This window comes from Vulpes lagopus, chromosome 3 (assembly GCF_018345385.1).
Source record: "Vulpes lagopus strain Blue_001 chromosome 3, ASM1834538v1, whole genome shotgun sequence".
Classification (NCBI taxonomy): Eukaryota; Metazoa; Chordata; class Mammalia; order Carnivora; family Canidae; genus Vulpes; species Vulpes lagopus.
In genome coordinates, this window is record NC_054826.1 from 82744114 (window position 1) to 82765760 (window position 21647).

Here is a 21647-nt window from a genome sequence, read left to right on the forward strand (position 1 = left end):
ACTAGAAAACAGTGAAACATGCAGTACTATTAGAGCTAATTGTTCATGTGAGCAAAACTCCTAACTCTGGGAAACGAACTAGGGGTGGTGGAAGGGGAGGAGGGCGGGGGGGATGATGGGGGTGTATGGGTGACGGGCACTGAGGGGGACACTTGACGGGATGAGCACTGGGTGTTATTCTGTATGTTGGCAAATTGAACACCAATAAAAAATAAATTTATTATTAAAAAATAATAAAATAAAAAAGAAGATATTTCAGAGATGACTCTGTGTCAGAGTATATGGAATTGATTTGCTCTTTTTAATGATTACATGGAATTTTACTGAGTCATCAAACTGTGATTTATTCAACCCATCCAATTTGGATGACTAAACAACCTAAATAGGTTATACCAAGTATTTTTGTATCATAAACAATGCTGTGAATTATATTCACATCTTCTCTGTGTGCGTGTCATTTTGCACACGTGTACGAGTATGTCTGAGCACACATTCTGGGGAATGGAAGTGCTAGGTTACAGGGCATGTGTCTTTGCAATTTTGAATGCTTTGGCCAAAGGTTCCTTCAAGGGAAGTGGTAACAGTTTGCATTGCCAGGGGCAGTGTATGTGAGTTCCTGTTTTCCCAGTCCCTACCAGCATAGTGCATTATCAGACATTCTTTCTTTCTTTTTTTTTTTTAATTAAAAAAAATTTATTATCAGACATTCTTATCTTTGCTAACATGATCAGTGAAAAATACTATCTCCATAGGTTAAATTTCATGTATAAGATACCATTACAAGCACCTGTCTCTCCTAATCCACATCATCACCCTGTTAGATACATGTAATTTTATTAATTTTGAACATCTTACTGATGAGAAAACCAAGGCTAGACAACCTGAATGATTTGTAGAAGGTCACATAGCTAGAGTTAGAACACAAACCCAGAGCTTCTGCACCCAAATGCAGCTCTTCCCACAAGGCCAAAGTTGCTTCTGGATAAAGTAGCTATGGCCCAGGAAGCAGGGGATTTTGGTTTGTTAAAAAAGAAAACCACAGGTCCAGAATGGCGTCATTTAGGCCAAGTGAACAAACCAAGACTTAATACCTAACCTAATTGTAGCTTCAACCTCCCCCAGAAATGTGGTCTTAAGCCACCAGCTGTAAATCTTCTGATGGGCACCAAAGAGGGAATATGTCACTTGGCCCCCTGCTACCCCACCAGAGATAATCTGCATGGTAAGACCTGAGCCCTTCCCTCTTGCTTTTCTTTTGCTAATAGCTCCTTGCCTCACCCTTCTTCCTATAAAAACCTTCCATTTTGTACACGCCTCCGAGTTTCCCTCTACATGCTAGATGGATGCTGCTTGATTCAGGAATCACTTAATAAAGCCAATTAGATCTTCACATTTACTAATTTGAATTTTTGTTATTTAACAGGTTCTTGCTTGAAGAAAAGCCTAGATGCCCCAGTGGAGACACAGGCTATAAAAGCGAGAAATTGGTTTCTGGAAACAGTCTTCTGAGACCTAGGAACTACAAGCTCTACCCACAGCCCCAGGACACTCAGACCCCAGCCTCCATTTACCTGAGTCAGAGGGCTACACAGATAGCACTCAGAGAACATTGAATACTTCCTGGGGAGCCAGCTCTCCTCAGGAGAGGATCCCCCTCTCAGAAAGTGGAGATTGAAAAAGATTGTACGTTTTCCAGAAGTGAGGGTGCAGTAGGAACCTGGAGACCTCTGAGGAAACAGATCTGCCTCTACAACTTCTTGTTGGAGACTTAATTGCCACTCTGCACCTGTTGAGACCTCTGGAAACTCCTGTGGTAAGAAGATATGATGGCTGATAAAGAATTGCCAGTGCTAAGGAGCTGGGGTCAAGTGTTGGCTGGTCTTAGTCCAGTTTCCGCCACATGATCCCTGAGACAAGGGGCTTAAGTGCAAGTAGTTGTCTTGAGAGATACAGAGAAGACCAGGAGGGGAGTGGGGAAGTGACCTAGGGATGGGAAGATGGCCCCTAAGGGGGAGTTATTAAACCAACTCCATCTGCATGGATGTGGGGGACTCTCCATCCCTTGGAGGGGGACCTCTGGGAAGCCGTATGAAAAACACACCTCAGAATTATCCCAACTCATGGGTGAGGAAGCTTGAGAATATATATATACCAGTTCTCAAGAGTCGCTGGTCAAGGTCTATTCTCAGGGAGGTGAATTCCCTAATGCTTTGGGCTCACGGTGCAGAAGGGCAGTATGACTGCCTACATTCCAGTAAAGGGCCTAGACATGCCAATCATGGCAGTTACCGACTGGCAGGAGTGTATGGAAATGGCCGTGTGAGGGACAAGGGTGGGGCATATACAGGGCTGCAATGGCTGTGCTCTGTACTCTGTCTGCACCCCTGTCCTGATCAGGGTTGAGCTGAATCTCTGTTAGCACAGTTTTCCCCACCCCTCATCTCTACTCCAGACTTAATTGTTCCTGTGAATACCACTGTTGAATGTTCACCCTCAGAAGCTCATGAATCATTTGCGAATTTGATGAAAGTTAAACTTGTGGCCCACACAACATTTTGAATACAATTGCAAAGGTTTCCCCAGAAGATCATCTCTGGATCCCTGGTAGGTCCTTTGGAACCTGAGATCTAGATCTACCTTCCATCTGAGTGTGGCACCCGGCCAGTCTAGTGGCCATGCAGACCCTTGTTCTCTTTCCTCCTTGTCAGACACTCCTGATTACCTTGTCCTTAAACTGATGACAGTTGGATTGAATTGCAAGGTGATTGTTTTGAAAGGTTTTTATTTTTTCAGTTTCACAATACAATTCTCGATTTCCACAGTTTCATTAGGGGAAATTAAGAGCATTTATGCAAAAGTTCAGCCAGGAAATACATGACAGCTTGTAATCAGATGTAGTCCTAGCAAAGACTTGAAGTTAATTAGTGTTCTCCTGTTTTGAATTTTTGTAATGTGCATTTGGGCATCTTTTTTTTTTTTTAATCATCTGTGCTCTAATTATGCGTTACTTGTGTTGATTTAGGTTTTTCTTTAGTGCCCATGTCACTACTATTATTAATCAAGGCATGTGAACTACTGATCTTCTAAGAATTTATTTACTGGAATAATATGCTAATGCTGTAGTGCTACTGTGCATGAATAATTACTGGATTGCCGGAATTCCCTTAGCGTGCATGCTGTACCTCAATTTCTCCATCTGTATGTATGTATGTATGTATGTATGTATTTATTTATTTATTTGACAGAGAGAGAGCACAAATAGGCAGAGCAGCAGGCAGAGGGAGAGGAAGAAGCAGGTTCTCAGAGGAGAGCCTGATGCAGGGCTCAATCCCAGGACTCCGGGATCATGACCTGAGCCACAGGCAGACGCTCAACCACTGAGCCACCTAGGAACCCCTCTCCATTTGTAATTCTGGATGAATACTCGGACTTAACTCTCAGGAGATTTAATTAAATCACTTTTTAATTTTCAGGCTGCGCTTTCTGGCCAAATCAAAGAAAGTCTGATTTGGAGGAAAGAACTAATTATTGTAATGTAAAGCCTTAATCATTTCCCATGTTCCACATCTCTCCTGAAACTTGCCTCTTCATTTTTTTTTCCCATGGAGCCCACTGGGAACTTGCAGGGAAGGCAGGGACTAGCTGGATTCTGTCTGAAAAAACAGTGAAGATAGAAGCAAATTCTGTTCAGATTTCAACCTGGGGCATGGGTCAGGGATGCAGACTGTACACTGATTTTATCATTTAGTAGGCTAGCCTTTGAAGGGGATAGTGGATAGTGTAAAGCTGGGGAGGAGGGTGAGCAGGTATTGGAGTAGCAAGAATAAAAAAAGCCTGGCCACATGCAACCCAGACTAGATCATTGTTCACACTTCCCACTCCTGGGGACTGAGAGATGGGAAAAAATAATCAAGCATTTATCTCATCGGAGGATTTGTTTTTGGAATACAGAACCCTAGATTATCCTATAAGTTATATTCATTTTAATTCTGTATCCTTTTTGGTACTACACAGAAGACTTCAGTTTTTTCACATCATTAAGGAATTAAGTAATAATACCTGAACATGGCAAATGATTCTCAAGACTGTGTGGAAGAGAAGATGCCTAAGAAGAGTAAAGACAATTTTGAAAAAGATACCCTGTGATAAAACTTGTCCAGTAAGATGTCACAATAGAGTATAAAGCTAAAGTAATTAATGAAATGTGCCATTGGAATAGGAATAAAATAATGGATAATGGAACAAAGTAAATGGTAACACGTGGTTCCCTGCATGTTGAAATGTTTTTCCTTATGTTTAAAATGAAAATTTTCAGCTTTACAATATGCAAAAAAAAAATCCATTCTGTACAGTAAAGTTCTAATTTTATGGAAAAAATCATAGAGAGTCCTCTTATGGTTTTTAGGTAAGAAATTATTTTTAAATTAAAAAATAAGGATCCAAAATACCTACAAAATTCATATAAGTCAGGAGAAGGACAAACAATTTAGGAATATATTGGAACAAAGTTAAGAATCAAACATTTCACAAAAGAGGGTACCTAAATAACTCAAAAAATATTTGAAATCTATGCCCAAACTTACTAACAATTCAAACAATGTCATTAATTTTGACATTAATGCTATTAACAAAGTAATGGCTGTTAAACTTATGCTTCTACTCAGCAAATTGGATAAAATGAAGAGAATGTTCATGGACCATGGACAAGTCCTGTGATCCTTGAGACAAAAGAAATACAGTGATCCAGTCACACATCCACCCTGTCTTTCCACTCTGTGTCTGGAATGGTGGCTCCAGGAACTAGAGTGTGAATGTAAGAGTAATTGGTAGAGAAAACAGAGATAAAATTTCAGTGGACTTGGAAGTTCTGACTGCTAATTTCAACAAATGTATTATCTCTGTATCTGTTTCAATTTTTTTCCCGTTATTAGTCACATTTTATGGCTTCATTGCTAGTAATTTTTTTATTGTAGGCTGTTATGAATACTGCATTGTTGAGAACTGGATTTTATTGTCTTCCTATAGTGTTGAGGTTTCTGGCAGGCAGTCAATTTGCACATTGGTGTGATCCTACAGAAGTCTGTTCTTGGGCTTTGTTAGGTAAGTTCTAGAGTAGCCCTTACTGTAGGTCTGGGCATAACCATTTACTAGGTCTCAACAGAATACCCAGAGTGTTCAGCAAGCTCTCTCTACTGAGACTGTTTTGGATTCTAGTATCTCCTTGGATTTAGGACCTCAAAAACCTCTATCCAACTCACATCTCCTTACTCGCTGTTTTCTTCCAAGCTTTGCCCTGTGTTTATATGGAATAATAAGCCCAAAGATGCAAGGAAATTATATACAGATTCCTGTAGTTCTTTCTGCATATAATTCCTTCTTTTTGGAACCCTGACTTGCAAGTTCCAGCCACCTTAGCACCACTGAGTTTTGAGTTCAGGGAAGACAGGCAGGAGAACTGAACTATGTCCACAGAAAAAATGTTCAAATTTGGCAAATGTAAGTATTGAATGCACGAGTGTTGGTTGTGAATATCCTCTTTTGTTTCTCCATTTAAATTCTCTAAAGATTTGATTTCTTGATTAACAATATATTTTCATGGCTCATAGTTCAAATGATGCAATGTCATATGGTAAAAATTTTATCTTCCAACCCTATTCCCTGGCCACACGTTTGTTTCCCTGAAGGCAACTGGTTTTACGAGTTTCTTACCTATTGTTCCAGAATTATTCTGTTGCATGTTCAAGCAAGCTATATGTTTATCTCATCTTATTATTTACACAATGCATAGGACCTTATATGTTACTTTGTGTAATTTTTTCACCGTAAATTATCTTGGGGTTTATTACATATTTGTACATAAAGAACTGCCTTATTTTTTATTAGCTGCATAATATTCCATTTAATAATGACAATAATGTATTTAACCTAATTATGAACTTTTAGATTAGTTCCAATATTTTTCTATCCCAGAAAAAGGTATAATGAAAAACTTTATACAAACTCATTTCATCTGCTATATGTGTGTATATTTGCAGGATAAGTTTATTTTTTATTTTTAATTGAAATACAGCATTATGTTAGTTTTAGGGGTACAACATTATTACTTGACAATTATTTATGTTATGAAATGATCACCATAAGTTCAGTGACTGTCACCCTACAACATCTTACAATATTATGGACCGTGTTCCCTATGCTGAACTATTCTTCTCTGTGACTTACTTGTTTTAGAACTGCAACTTTGTTCCTCTTACTCTCCTTAATCTGTTTTGCCTATCCCCCTACACACCTCCCCTCTGGCAACCACCAGTTCTCTGTATTTTTGAATCTGTTTCCATTTGTTTTGTTTTTTAGATTACACATAAATCACATGGTATTTACATTTCTCTCTCTGACTTATTTCACTTAGCATAATACCCTCCAGGTCCACTCATGTTGTCACAAATGCCAAGATTTCATTCTTTTATATGGTTAGTATTCCATTGTATATATATGCACCATGTTTTCTTTATCCATTCTCTATTGTTGGACACATAGGCTGCTTCCAAATCTTGACTATTGTAAATAATACTGAAAAAATATATAGCGGTGTATACATCTTTTCTAATTAGTATTTTCATTTTCTTTGAGAATGAAATGATTACTGAGTGAATGAAATGAATAAATGATTACAAATCATATGATAGCTCTATTTTTAATTTTAATTTTCATGGTGTTTTCCCTAGTGTGAAGGCACCAATTTACATTCCCATCAACAGTGCATGAGTGTTCCCTTTTCTCCACATCCTTGCAAACACTTGTTTCTCTTTTTGATTCTAGCCTCTCTGACAGGTATGAGGTGATACTTCATTGTGGTCTTGGTTTGCATTTCCCTGATGGTTTCTTTCCATCTTTCCATATCTTTTGGTCATCTGTTCTTTTTATAGAAGGATGTCTATTTAGGTCCTCTGCCCATTTTTGTTTTGTTGATGTTGAGTTGTATAAGTTTTATTTATATTTTGGATATTAACTCCTTATCAGATATATCATTTGCAAATATTTTCTATTCAGTTGGTTGCCTTTTCTTTTTTTTAAGTTTCCTTGCTGTGCAAAGCTTCTTAGTTTGATGTAGTCCCAGTTATTTACTTTTTATTTTTTTCTTTTGTCTAAGGAGACAGATCCAGAAAAATATTACTAAGGCCTGTGTCCAAGAGTTTACTGCCCATGTTTTCTTCTAAGGAGTTTAATGGTTTCAGAACTCACGGTAGGTCTTTAATCCATTTTGAATTTATTAGAGTATGTGGTGTAAGAAAGTGGTCCTGTTTCCTTCTTTTGCATGTGGCTGTCCAATTTTCCCAACACTATTTTTGAAGAGACTGTCCTTTTTCCATTGTATATTCTTACCTCCTTTGTCATTAATTAATCTATACCATACATTTCTAATTATAGAATTGCTTCACTTAAAAGTATGAATTTTGAATTTATAATTCATAATTCATAATATCTATGGATCTGTGAAGTTGCCCTCCTTAAACATACCCATTTATATTCTCATTAGCAATACATGAAAATGCCAGCTTTCCTTTGAAAGGTAATAGCTACAATGGACAAGATTTGGTCACTTACTTTAATATATGACATATTTTATCATTTATAAAATCAAAAGAATGGAAACCTGCATTTTCAAAAATAGAAAATGCTTTAAAGAAATTATAATATATCCCTCTGACAGTATGTCATACAGTGATTAAAAATCAAGCTGCTAAGAAATATATCTGATAATGAGAGAATACCCATAAGGAAAGCTAAACACAAAAATTGGATACAAAACTGAAAGGAGATCTCAATTTTGCAGTGTTACACCAAAATATTTTTTAAGGAAATTCACTGAAATATTAACACCATTTTATTAGTTATCTGTTTTCCTGAATGGTTGAATTATATAGATCATCTTAATTTTTGCTTTACATATTTCTAAATATTCTAGACTTTTTTCACAAACATACTATTTTGTATGAAGGAAAAGCTGAACGATTACATTAAAAGGATGAGTTTTGTTTTGTTTTGTTTTGTTTTTTTAAAGGTTTTATTTATTTGTTTGAGAGAGAGAAAGAGCATGAGGGGGAGAAGGAGAAGCAGACTCCCCACTGAGCGGGGAGCCTAACTCGGGGCTTAATCCCAGGACTGGAGATGAGGACCTGAGCCAAAGGCGGACGCTTAACTGACTGAACCACCCAGGTGCCCCTAAAAGGATTATTTAACAAGAACTGCCAATTCCAGTTTGATATCTGTGACTTTTAAGTCATGGCTATTTTTACTTATCTGTCTTCAAAGCTAGTTTATCTGTAAGATTTTCTAAATACAGTTGAATTATGTTACCTCTGGAAAAGTGATTATGGTACTTGTACAATGCAAGGCAATAGCCCTGCTTGATGTAAGTGATGGAAATAAGTTCTGCAATTATATATAAGTACTCTTAAAAAGCTTTCCTAAAACCCAGACTGTTTAATTCTTTTACTCATTGAACCCAAAACAGTTTTGATTCTCACTGTGTCTATAATTGCACAGACCCACCAAGAATCTGATTTATTGTCTAAGACACATAAAGTGAAAGCATTCTGAAAATCTGTTTTTATTTAAATTTTCTGCATTTATTTCCCAAAACTGTTGCAGTATATGTCTTTTTAATGAATTTATATTCAAAAGAAAAAAAGGCAAAGTTACATTGTTTTGCTTATTATGTCCTTTTGAGATAGAAAATGTGCTTTATGGACAATTAGTTAATTCTCTAAGTTTTGCTATAACTGGATGTGGGCTAGTGTTTTTGACTTAAAGAAAGGAAAGAATCATAAAAAAGGAAGGTGACATAAAATAATGGCTAAGTTCAGTAGTAATTTGTCCTTATTAATATTTTAAAGCAAAATTTCTTTTAAAAAATTCTTCCTTTAAAAGTTCACCTTATGTTCCCAACAAATAGAACTTTTACTTCCAGATTATTAACCATCTTCAATGTTTAACTAATCATAAAAGCACAGTGTTTTGCCCAAGCACTGTTTTTCTAAATAGCAAGCACTTAAGTTAACCTTCTGTAAGTACCCATGACCAAAATTCACGCCTCCTTTTTTTCTGATTGCTCTGGGCCTGTTGCTTCTTTCCTCTTCATCTCTGTTGTGCCTTATGGGGTAGCAGCCTTAACTCAGAAGCAGCTGTCAGCTGTAGATGAGAATAAAATATAGCAACCATGTCTGGAAAGACACTCACAGCCTTGAGTTTTTTGACATCTGTTGGCATTGGTGGAAGCCTGGATGGTTTATAAACTGTTGACACCTGTTGAGGCACATTTCTGTGTGTGCATGGTTAGATGACACAAGCCATTGTCAAAAGAGAAGAGCCATAAATCATTTCACCTGGGTCTGAAGAGACCACTGTTGCTCTTAACAGGATGTAACACCTGCAGTGAGCCATTTTAGCCAAACACAACTTATTGCTTGCAGAAGTTAGCCAACTTCTGCAAGCAATACTGTGATTGGTCCCATGGAATGTTCAATATTTTTCATTCTGCTCTCCTTCCCTCTGGTAATGTAAGAACTTCAGGAGTTAGAGTAATATGCTTTTAAGGATATGGAATAGATAGTGATCACATTTCTAGAACTGAAATCTGGCTTTCAGATATAAAAAAAAGGAATCATCTTGTAGAATATATAATACATTATGGTATCCTCAGTTATGCAATTAGTAATATCAATGAAACTTTCTTTAAGAACAGAATGACTCAAGAGAAAATGTACAATTATTGTTAATAGTCCCTGAAAGTATGCCTCTCAGAATGTGCTGAGCATTTAGAAGAAAGTTTTGGTTCTTTTTAATTTTCTTTCTTCCTTCCTTCCTTTCTTTCTTTCTTTCTTTCTTTCTTCCTTCCTTTCTTTCTTTCTTTCTTTCTTTCTTCCTTTCTTTCTTTCTTTCTTTCTTTCTTCCTTCCTTTCTTTCTTTCTTTCTTTCTTTCTTTCTTTCTTTCTTTCTTTCTTTTTTTAGATTTTATTTATTTATTTTAGAGAGAGTATGCACATGCAAATGTGCACGTGAGAGCTAGGGGAGGGGTGGAGGGAGAGGAGAGAACCTACCAACAGACTTCCCGCTGAGCCCAGAGCCAGATGCAGGGCTCAGTCTCACTACACCTGAGATCATGATCAGTGCTGAAATCAAGAGTTGGATGCTTAACTGAATTAGCTACCTGGGTACCCTGGTTCCTTTTAATTTTCAAAAGAACAGAACCACCTTTCATTGCATAAGAGGAGTCTCAACAATATTATTCAACAAGAAAAATTTTTATTTATTTATTTATTTTTTTATAATAAATTTATTTTTTATTTGTGTTCAATTTACCAACATACAGAATAACACCCAGTGCTCATCCCGTCAAGTGCCCCCCTCAGTGCCCGTCACCCATTCACCCCCACCCCCCACCCTCCTCCCCTTCCACGACCCCTAGTTCGTTTCCCAGAGTTAGGAGTCTTTATGTTATGTCTCCCTTTCTGATATTTCCCACACATTTCTTCTCCCTTCCCTTCTATTCTCTTTCACTATTATTTATATTCCCCAAACGAATGAGAACATATAATGTTTGTCCTCCGATTGACTTACTTCACTCAGCATAATAGCCTCCAGTTCCATCCACGTGGAAGCAAATGGTGGGTATTCGTCATTTCTAATGGCTGAGTAATATCCCATTGTATACATAAACCACATCTTCTTTATCCATTCATCTATCGATGGACACCGACGCTCCTTCCACAGTTTGGTATTGTGGACATTGCTGCTATAAACATCAGGGTGCAGGTGTCTCGGCGTTTCATTGCATCTGAATCTTTGGGGTAAATCCCCAACAGTGCAATTGCTGGGTCGTTATTTTACTAGGATTTTTTTTGTTAAATAAGTCTTCTGTCACCTTGGGTTGTGTTTGGGCTAGTGCGTCCTATAGTCCTGATTTGTGACACAGGTGCAGAGGTACAGGGGAGGAGGGTGGCACTGAGTAAAAGGATGACTTACAGCACAGTGATGGAGAAAAGGCACTGGGATGAGGAAGAGAGGGAAGATGGGCATGGAGGCTGAGTCAGATAGAAGCTGGGGTGTTCATCACAGACAGATGCTGGCACAAAGGAGACTGCAGAAGGTGCTCACATCATTTGACCTTAGAGATTTAGAGAATTGGACATGGCAATAACCAGCTTGGAAGGGTCGATGCTGGGGGCTCGAAGCCTGAGGGGCTCATTTGGAGCAACCACGGTTGGCAAGTGCAATGTAAACCGGAAATAAATCTAAGAGAACCAAATGGAATGAGAGGCAAAAAGATCAGTAAGGAAATTAGGTTGGGCAGAGATAATGACTCTGTATCACTAATGGCAGTGGCCACACGTCTCCTGCCTTTTGGACACATCTCCTCTTTGGCTCTCCTTCCCCTGCCCAGTGTGTGATGAGAGTTCACAGATGGTCCGCCTCCAGTGTTTCTTCTCTCGTTTATGCCCTGGGGTTTGAGTTATTGAAAAACTCAGGTCTGATGATATCCTCAGTTGTAGGCAGAATCATGCCATCACTGCCTCCTTCCTTCACACAGTAGCCTGCTGTGGCCACAGTTTTCCTCCTCTGATGACCCCCCACCCTTACATCAGCCATCCTGAGTTCTAGCATCCTCAAAAGCATAGGCTTGACTGTGTTGGAGGAATCTCAGAGACCCCTTTTTTTCTATAAGATTTTATTTGTTCATGAGAGACACAGAGAGAGAGGCAGAGACATAGGCAGAAGGAGAAGCAGGCTCCCTATGGGGAGCCCGATGTGGGACTCGATCCCAGCACCCTGTGATCTTGACCTGAGCCAAAGGCAGATGATCAACCACTGAGCTACCAAGGTGCCCCTAGAGATCCATTTTTGAGAGCTGCTGTTTCTTTAGGCTGATGGGAAGTGAAATGCTCCACCATGTCCATAGCCACTGTCTCACTGGAAGCACAGTTAGTGGAAGGGGTGATGCTACTGTAGATGGAGGAACTAAGTCTCACAAATTAATAGTCACATAACCGTTCAGCAACAGATCTCAACCTAGAAACGCCAGATTGCCTGGCTGCTTGTATTATATTTTATTTCTGTTGGTGGTGGTGTTTACTTTTTAATTTATTTCATTTTATTTTGTTTTATTGCAAAAAGGACCATTTGAATTAGAGGCAAATAATAATGTTCTTCAAAATTGTTACTACCAGAGCCAATATTTAACATTTTTGAGAGCACAAGCTTGATAGAAACTGTGTTCCTACCCTGACTGTAAAGATCAGATTCCCAGGAGCCTAACTAAAGCATTAAGGTTTGCTTTCCTCAGAGCTGCTAAAAATTCAACACTGCTTTGCATTTACACAGCTCCCCTTTCTTTTGGGGCCTCAGGGCCTATAACAAACATGCACCCCTCTGGTTCCATGTGACACAGTGCCCCCCTTCCAAGGTTCCGAAGGCAGTTTGCATGTATTAATCTATCCAGCCAACCATTAAAGCAGTGTGGGAGTTAAGTTTAAGGCAAGATGACTCCTGAGGCTGCTCGAGTTTAGGAGCATTTGATCCTTTAATGTGAGCAGACTCTCAAGCCAAATTCAGGTTAGATTTTCATAAAGGTGTTACCCAAGACAGAAGATCGTCATCGAGCTTGGCGTTACTCAAGTAGGGTCAGGAGACCACCCATCTTAGAATTACCTGGATGCCCAGTTAAAATGCATTTCCTTGTCTCCACCTCAGACCTGCTGAATCAGAATCTCTGAATGGCCACATCTGGAATCTGTTAACAAGCTCCTTTGATCTTTCTGTGGCTCAAATGTGAAAACCCCTGATCCAATTTATCCTTTTATTTCAAAGGCGATCAAAACATGTCAGCTGCAAGTGGCTGTGGTCATCCTGTCCCTGCTGTCATCACAGTATTTGCCGGCTGAGAGCCTCAGGGACATTCTCCATCTGACAGACAGGCATCCCGTAGTTTACAACTGTCTGAGTCTTTTCCAGGAATTTGAGCCTTGCCATATTCCATATGGGGGGAAAAAAGCCTTCTGGCTATCAAGGTTTATTCGAGCTACTAGAAATTATTATACTTTATTACGGGGAGCTGCCTACAACCTGGCCTGGGCTTACTCACTTTATATGATGGATGATCTCACTGAGGGTTCATGATAAAAATTCTACACCATGGACACCCTCCTCTCCATTTAGAAGTTCTTTAGTGAGCTATGGTGAGGTATAGTGACTTATTCTGGAACATGCAACTCTTCGTGGGTAGCTGAGCTATCTATTCGGACGGAACCCCCTTGCTTCTCAGATTCAGCCTTCCTCCTTAAAAGACCTGATCCACTGTGGTGACCACTTGGTCAGCAGGATCTGTCATCGATGGTCACTGAGCACTTCAATTTCTTCATTGAGTTCATCCCTGACCTTCTAATTAAAGCAGCCACCCCCACACAGAAAGGCTTGCACCTGTGCATGCACACATGCACACACACACACACATACACACACACACACGACACTCTCCTCATTCTCTAGTCTCTCCCTGTTTTGTTTTGTTTTCTTCAGGGAATCTGTCACAAATGGAAATGGATTTACTTATACCTATGTTCTTGGCTGTCCTCACCCTGGAATATAGGCACCATGAGGGCAGGGTTTTTACCTGTCCTGTCCACCATTGTATTTTCTACACTTAGAGCAATGCCTGGCACATAGAAGGTCCTCAGTGAATATTTCTCAAATCAGTTAAGTGAATGAATGCTTCATCTTTGGTTTTAGTGTTTAGATGCCGGACTTGATCTGCTCTTTTTACAAAGGTGGATTTTGACCCACTTTTCATTCCTGACCTTCTAGGAGAAAAGTGTACAGCATTTTAAGAAAGCCCATGTATATGTGATGGTTATCCTCTCTTAACACTTGAGATTGCTATTCTGTCTTCTGAAATCCTTTGATGAAATAGGTACGGCTTCCTATTTGTCTCTTATCCCTGAATTTACAAAGTCTAAGTAGGGTAGATTTTGGTATTGTTGTCAGCGGCTCTGGAACCATCTTTAGATCCATAAGAGGAGCCCCTACCCTAAGCCCCAAAGTATAGAGACCTTTTCATGGTTGTGCCTCTTATGTTAGAATGAGGAGTCTGCAGGGCCAATGCAGCATGTCCTCCAGGACCCTGTGCTATCCCCACTAGACTGTGCTTCACGTATTTAAAACCTGGGAATTCTCTGCCCAAATTGTTCCTCACCTCATGGCGTGATGAGATCTGCATCTGGATTCATTCTCCAGCACTGTGTTGCTGGCATGCATGCCACACACACCCAGGCCCAAGGGGCAGTTATGCACAGGTGTTCACAGAGCATGGCTGTGCTGCTGAGGGGTTTCACACATGCATGTAAGGCCTTTGCAGGGGAGGAAGGAACCAGAGGTGGGAAGGGGAAGGGCTGAGGCCAGAGGCAGCCAGCTCACACTTCTGAGCATCCTCAATACCAGCCTGGTCCAGATCATCATGAAGGTCTATATGGCGAGGTAAGAGGAGAGAACATATTATAGTTAAGTTTGGTGACTTAGTTTCTAAATTTTAACTATTGTAGTCTTCTGGCATGTAGTCTCTATTTTTGTCCTTGTTCTGGGTCCTGCAAATCTGAGTAACTTCTGAAAATTATGCTTGATAATAGCAGTATTTATATGTTTCATGTGTGCCTCTTAATTAATTTTAAGGTGCCTCAACTTAATTTTTAGGTGTCTGTGTGTCTTTTCTTGCCTCAGTCATGCCTAGCACATTAATATTTAATGCCTGCTTCTCCAGTAATGACCAGATCGATGTTTGGGGAAACAAGGGAGCCAAATCCATGGTGAACTGGAAACTGGCCTTTAACGTTCCTGACTCCCAGGTCAGGATGCAACATAACGTTTCCACAAGCAGCAAGGCCGATCATGTGAGAACTCAGTCGTGTTTATGTGCCTCCCGACTCATGCCTGCTCGGGGGCGGGGGGGGGGGGTGCCATTTGCAGCAAACACATTTTCTGTCCTCAATTTTTCAATCATTCTCATCGTGTGGATGGAAATGGTTTCACAAATTCATGTGCTAAATGAGTATACAACCCTCTTAATGCAGACACATTTGTATTTATTTTTAAATGTCTTAAAGGATATTTTTGGTTTTGTCAAGTCAAGCAACTTATGGAGCATCGTGCAGGCTCCATTTACAAACCCACAGATGTGGATATAGGGCCATGCCATTTGAAGGGAAAAAGTAATTATCTGGAGGGAGCCCTAAAACTTCAGAGTCAAGTCTGCTTCAAAAAGTTTGTGTCCCGATAGAGATGAAAATGTTTCCCCCCATCCTCGAATCTGTTGATGCCTTATTTACCACTGAAATAGCTTTAGGACCGGCAAAACATTCCATTGGCCTTTAGATTTGCCATATCATAAAGGCATTGTCATATCTTTTCATTAGTGTTCAGAAAAGTGAGACCAAAAAAACCTTGGAATCCCAAACTCAAAGACACAGAGAACATATGGGTAGTTGCCAGGGGAGGATGTGGGGGTACAGTGGGTAAAGGGGATCAAAAGTTACAAATCTCTAGTCAGACAATAAATAAGTCCTGGGATATAATGTAAGCATGGCAGCTATTATTAATAATGTCATATTGCATATTTGAAAGTCTCTAAGAGTAGATCTGGAAAGTTCTCATCACAAGAAAAAAAACCTTTGTTAGATATATGTGGTGATGGATATTAACTAGACTTATTACTGTCATTTGGTCATTTGGTAATATATGCAAAATTGTATACTTGATGCTAATATAATGTCAGTTATACCTGTCAGTTTTTTTTTTTCTAAAGTGAGACCAAAAGGGGGTTAGATATAGTCTTACAAACACAGAGACGCTGGTTTCTCCCATGGGATTCCTCCTCTGACTCTCTTGGCTCAGCCTATACATGTGGCCAGTTCCTTCTTCATTTCTTAGGAATAGCTTATTTTCCACATCATTTTCTTAAAAAGGTTGACATGGAAGTGATTCCTAGTTAATATCTCACAGTATAAAGATACTAATAGCTATTACTCCTTGAAGTATGTAGGACCTCATCAACAGGAGTTTAAAAAGAACCACCAGAACCCTAGGCAGTCAATATCTACGGAGGACCTACAAAGTAGATAAAGTTCTGCTACATTGCCTTCTCTTGTGTTTCGTCTGGATTTTGAGAAAAGAGGTCAGGACATAGGCTATGAGTACTCACCATGGAAGCAATGTACAGTTAATGTGCTGACCTGTGCTCTGCAGTTCGCTGTGAAAGGCTCTCTGTGCTGCTGGAATCTATTGAGGATTCTGTACTTCTGTTTCTAGCAGCTTTGCTGAGGTTTGATTAACACACAATAAAATCATCTAATTTTTTAAAAAATATTTTTATTTATTTATTTATTTATTTATTTATTTATTTATTTATTTATTTATTTTAGAGAGAGAGAAAGAGCTCAAGCAGAGAAAGGAGCAGAGAGAGGGACAAAGAGACTCCATGCTGAGTGCAGAGCTAGACGTGGAGCTTGACCTCACATCCCTGAGTTTATGACCTGAGCTGAAACCAAGAGTCGGAAACTTAACCAACTGAGCCATCCAGTTGCCCCTAAAATCACTTACTTTTTTAAGCGTTAAGTTCAATGAGTTTAGACACTACGTAGAGCCATGTAATCACCACTGCAATCCAAAATCCAAATCTAGAGCATTTCCATCACCCCTAAAAGTTCCCTTTTTGTCCCTTGCTCTCCCCTAATTTGGAAAGTGGGGTAACAGATTCAACATTAATCAGTGTTAGGGCTAAAATGGAACCACAGACATCCATTGCTGGAGTGTAGAGACAATGTTGTTTACCCAGTTCTATCAATGGGAAAAGAAAGTTCGCTGCTTCACACTAGAGATTTCTTTCTTTTCTTTGAGAAAATAAACATTAAATGCCAGAGGGCCAGTGTTTTTTTGTTGTGTGTGGATATTTGGGTTTATTTGCAGTGCCTGAAATAGAACTCATCCGAGGTGTTTTGAAGTCACTCTTATCTGGTAGACCCATCGGATCCTTCATTGCTCCACGTAGAGTTATTTTGGTCAGCTGGGCCCCTCAGAACACCCTGAGGATGGGGTTGTAGGTGGCAGATGGAGCACAGGCCTCGGGACTCAGGCAGATCTGGGTTTTGGTCCAAATTTTGCGGTCTTCTCTCTATGTGACCTTGAGAAACTTATTTATTTCCTTTGTTTTCTCCTCTGTGGGTGGTAATAAAAACATCATCTCATTGTATTATTATGAGAGCTAAAAAGTTTGACATGAACCTACCACAAGGCCTGGCACACAACACGCCCTGCAAGTTTTGTGTCCTAGCAGATCAACTGTAGATGATATGTGTGTCTCCAGCTGAGGCCACTACCTCCACCATGAAGTCCACCACCCAGGCCATGTGAAGGCAGCAGCACTCAGAACCCTATTGCTGCTTCAGGGGAGGCAGATAAGCAGTGCTCATACTGCATTTCCAGCCGTGATAGCCTTATGTTATCAAGCCACCACTGTCCATCTGAGCCCATCCCCTCACCAAGCCTCTCAAGCCTTTACTACACAGACACCTCCAATCACCCGGATGTGATCCTGGAGATGAAACCTGTTTGTATTCCTGGGCTGACTATGAGTTTTCTGTCTCTGTGTAAAACCTATCTTCCATTTTTTTGGACACAAGACTTAATTTCATTCATTTGTGATTTGAAAAAAATATAGTTTCACATGTAGAAATTTACAGAAAAGCATATGTCAAGTGGCTCATGATCTCAAGACCCAGAGGAACCACTTTGACTTAAGGGTGACTCTTTTAGGACAAACCAGTGAGAAAGAGCAGCCAAAATGCAGCAGCAGAGTGCACACAGCATACGTGGAAACACTAGTCCTGGACCATGTGTGACCTCTCTTTAATATAGTATGACTCTGAGGTACAGGAAACCTAACAAGCTTTCATAACATGCAAAAGATTAAAAAAAAAACATGCAAAAGATAGAAACTTAGCCAAAATGACAAGATGGAGGAAATCTCCCCAAAAGAAAGGTCAAGGAAGATATCAGAGCCAACTAACTAGAGTTCAAGGCCTGATGGCTTCCCAGGGAAATTCTACCAAACATTTAAAGAAGAATTAATACCTATTCTTCTGAAACTGTTCCAAAAAATAGAAATGGAAGTAAAAACTTTCAAACTCATTCTATGAGGCCAGCAATACCTTGATCCCAAAACCAAATAAAGACCCCACTAAAAAGGAGAATTGCAGACCCTGATGAATTACAGGTCCCTGATGAACATGGATGCAAAAATTCTCAACAGGATACTAGTTAATCATATCCAAAGCACATTGAAAGAATTATTCACCATAATCCACGAAGTGGGATTTATTCCTGGGCTGCTCTATTACAAAGCTGTAATCATCAAGATAGTATGGTACTGGCACAAAAACAGATGCATTGATCAATGGAACACAATAGTGAACCCAGAAATGGACCCTCACCTCTAGGGTGAAATAATCTTCAACAAAGCAGGAAAAACTATCTAATGGAGAAAAGACAGTCTCTTCAAAAACTGCTGCTGGGAAAATTGGACAGCCACACGCAAAAGAATGAAACTGGACCACTTTCTTACACCACACACACACACAAAATTCAAAATGGATGAAATACTTAAATGTGAAACAGGAATCCATCAAAATCCTAGAGGAGAATACAGACAGCAGCCTCTTTGACATTGGCCGCAGCAACTTCTTGCTAGACACATCTCCAGAGGCAAGAAAAACAAAAGGATAAATGAACTCTTGAGACATCATCAAGATAAAAGGCTTTTGCACAGCAAAGGAAACAACAAAACTAAAAGGCAACTTATGAAATGGGAAAAGATATTCACAAGTTGCCTATGAGATTAAGGGCTAGTATCCAAATTCTATAAAAAATCAAATTCAACACCCAAAAAAACCAAAAAATCCAGTCAAGAAATGGGCAGAAGACATGAGCAGACATTTCTCCAAAGAAGACATACAAAGGAAAAAAAAAAAAAAAGAAGACATACAAACAGCCAACAGACACATGAGAAAATGCTCAACATCACTCATCATCAGGGAAATACAAATCAAAACCACAATGAGATACCACTTCACACCAGTCAGAATGGCAAAAATGAACAAGACAGGAAACAACAAATGTTGGTGAGGATGCAGAGAAAGGGGATCCCTCTTATGCTATTGGTGGGAATGTAAACTGGAGCAGCCACTCTGGGAAAGAGTATGGAGGTTCCTTAAAAAGTTAAAAATAGAGCTACCCTATGATCCAGCAATTGTGCTACCAGGTATTTATCTAAAGTATAGAAACAAATAAAAAATAAAAAATATAAAGGACAGAAACATAATGATCTGAAGGGGTACATCCACCCCAATGTTCATATCAGCAATGTGCACAATAGCCAAACTACGAAAAGAGTCCAGATGTCCATTGACAGATGAATGGATACAGAAGATGGGAGGTGCACACACACACACACACACACACACACACACACACTGGAATATTACTCAACCAACAAAAAAATGAAATATTGCCATTTGCAACAATGTAGATGGAACTAGAGGGTATTATGCTATGTGAAATAAGTCAGAGAAAGACAAATACCATATGATTCCACTCACATGCGGAATTTAAGAAATAAAACAGAAGATCATAGGGGGAAAGAGGGAAAAGTAAAATAAGATGAAATCAGAGAGGGAGATAAACCATAAGAGACTCTTAACTATAGGAAGCGAAATGAGAGTTGCTAAAAGGGAGGGGGTGAGGGGATGGGGTAACTGGGTGATGGGCATTAAGGAGGGCCACATGACGGGATGAGCACTAAGTGTTATATGCAACAGACGAATCACTAAATTCTACCCCAAAATTAATAATATACTATATGTTAACTGACTTGAATTTAAATCAAACCAAAGAAATGGGGTGACTCTTTTTTACAACCTTTTCTGAGAGTAATTTGTACAAGTATATAAACAATTCTTAAATCATTGTATGTTCTTTTAAAGAAACTATAGTGGTCAATCAGTTTAATAAATGTTTTTTTCAGTCCCTGACTCTGTATTAAAAACTCAAAGGAATAGAAAAATCCAGAAGTCTTGGTCCTCCCTACAAGGAAGTTGGAATAAGTGGGAGGAAAGCTGTCATGACACAGGTCAGAGACAAGCAGAATGTGATAGGAGCTCCAACAGAGCAAGACGGGCATAGAACATGGACATGTTAATTCTAAGTTGATGACATGGTGGGGCAGCTAAGTAAGAATTCCTACAGGAGGTGACATTTGAGCTAGATCTCAGAGATGGGTAGAATTTCACCAGGGAGTGAAGGGAAAGAGGATGTGGTAGGAACATAAAGGGGACAGACAAACACAATGATATGGATTAGTCAGTGTGCAGGCTGGGTTTGGGAAAGCCACCTTGTCTGCTGTGGTTCTAGAAGAGGGTGGGGGGAGTTTGGCAAGAGGCAAGGCTGGTTAGAGAAGTTGGGGAGGCCCCTAGGAGACAGAATGTGATAAGGAGAGTCACCTGAAGATATGCACAGCTTTACATCGTCACCCGGCAGTGCCAGAAGAGACCAAATACTTTGATGCGGGGCAGGACTGTGAGAATGTCAGTATATGAACAGAGCTCCATTACTGCTATGCACTCTGCTATTCACTGGGGCGGGGGAACATCACTGAGGCAGAACAGCAAGTGGAGGTCATGGGCAGGTAAAAGAGGAGGCACGTGTCCATATGCGGCCAGGCGGTGAGTGCAGAATTCTGCCCCCACCTGTATCACTTACCCTGTCTTGTTAATGTCCCATTGACTGATCATCTTGTCACCTGAGGGGCCTGTGGGGTCTAGCCTTCCTTTCTCTCTTCTTGTACGATTGTTCTTTTGCAGTGTTTCCAACCCTGTTTCATTATTGCCTCCCCTAAAGGGAAACACTGAATTAAATTTATTTATGTATTTATTAATTTAATTTCTATATAATGAGGGAAAGTAAATGCTAAAGAATAAGACTTTTTTGGGTAGAGTTGAGCTTTCACAGGTCACAGACTATTATAATATCAAAAATTTTTAACCTCCCTCCACCAAGAGCCAGTTTTCATCACCTTGGTGGTGTTATCACCCTCATCAAAATGCATGTCCTTTTGAGTGTATGTGCGAGTATAAATAAACAGACACATATTTTATTATAAACCATTCTAAATTTTTCTAGAAATAACTTCAGTATAAATTATAATCTTCATTTATGACATCGGTGCAATAAGCTTTCTTAAAGCAGAGGCTGAATTTGAGATACTAAACTTAGCCAGTGGGCTCATTTACAAGGGTAACATTAGTCTGGGAGTGATTTATTGCCCGCGGGGGACTGTGGACCTTTATTTCTTAATTGCTCCCATACAAAATGTTCTGGGACCTTCAAAGAGCATAACATAAAAATAAAATTTTAAAATGGCAATGCCATTTTATAGGGAAAGCTGGGATGTATATCGGTAATATGACAGTATGAGCTGCTAATCCAAGACATTGGCCTGAAATTCAGTGAAATTAAAGGCAAGGATAAGATGAAAAATCATTACTTAATGA